The sequence below is a fragment of the Tiliqua scincoides genome, chromosome 16, assembly GCF_035046505.1.
Source record: "Tiliqua scincoides isolate rTilSci1 chromosome 16, rTilSci1.hap2, whole genome shotgun sequence".
Classification (NCBI taxonomy): domain Eukaryota; kingdom Metazoa; phylum Chordata; class Lepidosauria; order Squamata; family Scincidae; genus Tiliqua; species Tiliqua scincoides.
The window spans coordinates 3,377,058-3,380,645 of record NC_089836.1 but is presented as its reverse complement, the minus strand read 5'-3'; positions in this window follow the sequence as shown (position 1 = coordinate 3,380,645).

Here is a 3,588-nt window from a genome sequence, read left to right as displayed (position 1 = left end):
CATTCATTCCTCCTTCCTGAATGGCTCCTCCCTGCCCTGCCCCCAGGATCACGAGGCACCCAGGGGGCGGGGGGCGGGGGGAGAGGTGTCCCCACCCCCCTGCGCCTCCAATGGCTGGCCCTGGTCTCCCTCTCTGGGCAACCTGCAAGCTCCCTTCTGGGCGCAGCCAGTGCTCCAAACCTCCCCTTCCCTCCCTTTCCTGGCACTGTGCTGTCTACTCAGAAGTAAGCCTGACATGATTGAGACATACAAAATTATGCCAGGGGATGGACAGAGTGGACAGGGAGATGCTCTTGACACTCTCACGTAACACCAGAACCAGGGGACACCCACTCAAATTGAGTGTTGGGAAAATATTCCTTTACTCAGCGTGTGATTGTCTGTGGAACTCCTTGCCACAGGATGTGGTGCTGGCGTCTAGCCTGGATGCCTGTAAAAGGGGATTGGACAAGTTTCTGGAGGAAAAATCCATTACGGGGTACAAGCCACGATGTGTATGCGCAACCTCCTGATTTTAGCAGTGGGCTATGTCAGAATGGCAGATGCAAGGGAGGGCACCAGGATGAGGTCTCTTGTGATCTGGTGTGCTCCCTGGGGCATTTGGTGGGCCGCTGTGAGATACAGGAAGCTGGACTAGATGGGCCTATGGCCTGATCCAGTGGGGCTGTTCTTATGTTCTTATGTAAGTCCCACTGATGTCAATGGGGCTTCCTCCCGAGGTGAGCATGGCTAGCCTGATTGGGTAGGGTCCCAATGGAGAAAAGAATTGATAACATGTGAATCAGTAACATGCCCAGTTGTGTTTTAAACTCATCCGGCCACAAAAGCCTTAGTGTGTTTGTAAAATAATTCTTATTTTTAATAATAATAATAATAATAATAATAATAATAATAATAATAATAATAATAATAATATTCAGCCACACTAGATTCAGCCACACTAGACGCTGTGCCAGAACCACCATCCAGAGCGCGATACCATAGTCTTCCGAGACTGAAGGTTGCCAATAATAATAATAATAATACAGGTATTTATATACCGCCTTTCTAGATCCTCAGATTTCTTATCTGATAATGCAGATTACAGATTACAATAATGCAGTCAGGTCTCCAAAAAATAGCCCCTTTAGGAACATTATACATACTGTGCTGCTGAACCCCTGCTAATTGGGTAAGAGGCACTTTTTCAAGAGGGTGCTCCTTTTTTTAGCAGGGGGAGAATAACTGGCCCTCCTCACCCCAGCAGTGTCTTTTCGAATGGCTGTCTGCTGGTATTCCTTTGCATCTTTTTAGATTGTGAGCCTTTTTGGGACAGGGAGCCATTTAGTTATTTGATTTTTCTCTGTAAACCGCTTTGTGAACTTTTAGTTGAAAAGCGGTATATAAATACTGTTAATAATAATAATAATAATAATAATAATAATAATAATAATAATAATTCCAAACTACATGAAAGTGAAAAATTAAATTAAAAAACCATTATACAATTATATATATGTATATACATACATACAATTATATATATATAATTTTGTGTGTGTATATATACATGTACACATATATGTATATATACACACACACAATTATGTATGTGTGTATGTGTATATATATTTGTATACATTATATATGTATATACACACACAATTATATATATTTGTGTATATATACAAAATTATGTATGTGTGTATATATTGTATACAGTATATATATACATACACATACACACACAATTATATATATTAATATATATACAATTATGCGTGTGTGTATGTTTCTATACAGTATATATATACACATACACACAATTATATATATTTGTGTATATATCTATATACTATTATGTATGTGTGTTTATACACACAGACATATGTATATAGATATAAATTGACAAGGTAGCTACAGTGATATAGTGGAACATCTGTAAAAAAAATACAAGCTACCTGCACTCAAAAACTGGGGGGGAACCACAAAATTGAAAACATCATTGAAAATGAAGATGCCAAAACATTCTATGATTTCCCACTACAGGCAGACGACTATCACACAATACCCCAGTCACTGAGTATGTTCAGTCTTCCCCTAGCTATATGTTTTGTTTTTTCCCCCCCTTCGTTTTGAAGTGTTAAGTTGACAAGCATATACTTCTGCATATCTAGGCATTCTCCTGAACACGCGGAAGCCACTGACTTACTTTGGGGTGGTCCAGTTTTGCTAAATGCACGAGGTGCCTATAATGATAATTTCCATCAGTGAGGATAGGCAATAATGCCATCTTCCTGACTGAATTCAGGCTACAATCCTATACACACGCTTACCTGGAAATAAGCCCCACTGAATACAGTGTTGCTTCTGATTACAGAAGTAAGATAAGAAACCCCCATCTTTGTTCAAACCAAAACAAACTGAATCAAATTTCCTGTTGGTTTCTCATTGGTGTCTCCCTTTAAAGTGTATCGTACGTTTCTCATGGGTTCCGCTTCACATAAACAGCACCTTTTGCATTTCATAGCCAGCTGGACCCTCTGTTCACAAGTCTGGGTCTGCCCGTGCAGGCTCCAATAGGAAACCCTTGTTCCTGCCTCAAAACGATAGTTAATGAACTTGAGGCCTCTTTAAAACAGTCACACAGGGCAGTAAACTTGGTTAGAACCTTAGCATGCAAGGAGGGGAGAATCATTCATATTTCTTTTTATCTTGGTGTTGTCTTACAACAAAAGGTAAGATGGTAACAGCCAAATCCTATCCTAGGCTGGCCAACTGGCTTGCACCACACCCAGAGTAGGGAAGGAGGTGGCTGCCACGCAACTTGGAGTAAGGGGATATAGTTCCCCTTAGACCGTGTCACGCACCAGCCACCCCATGGGGCCAGATCCAAGCGGTCTGGTGTCATGCCAGGCTGTCCAGTGGGGGGGGGTTAGGATCCAATCTAAGTCGCCCAGGCCAGTCCCACCCCCTCCAGGGCCCTGTCTGCTCCATTCTGCCTTCCCGCCACCCTCTCCAACCCCTTGCACTGGCTGCCCTCAGCCACCACAAACTTACCTTGCCTTTGCTCCACGGAGGCTGGATTCAGCCTCCATGAGCTGGCACACATCCTGGCACCAGTCCAGCCAACTCTAAAGGAGGCACAAATGTGCTTTACGGCACATTTGCCAACACTCCTGGGCCAGCGCACAGGACTTGCGCCAGCCGGAGATCCAGTTAGGATTGTGCCCTATTCCCAGATGGGAATATCTGAGGCCAAGATATCTACCTCCACCTTACCTCCATCTACCTGGTGGGTTCGTAGCAGACATTTCAACTGGAAACGTTCTGATTTGCAACTCAGCCTCTTAGACACTATGAGATACCAGAAAAAGAATGGAAAAGGCAAAGAAAAAGGGGCGTGGGGGGCCCTCTGGGTTTATTTTCTCATTTGCTTGCTCTGCCTTCTGGCAGAGACTAGGGGACGACAGCAGTCAATTACGCGTCACCTTCATCCACGGGAACCAAGCTGGTACCCTGTCTTCTTGCCTCCCACTTGCTTTGGGAAAGGGAGAGAGAAGGCCTTCCCTTCTTTGGAGAGTTCATGGCGTCAGTCCTAAATCAGGA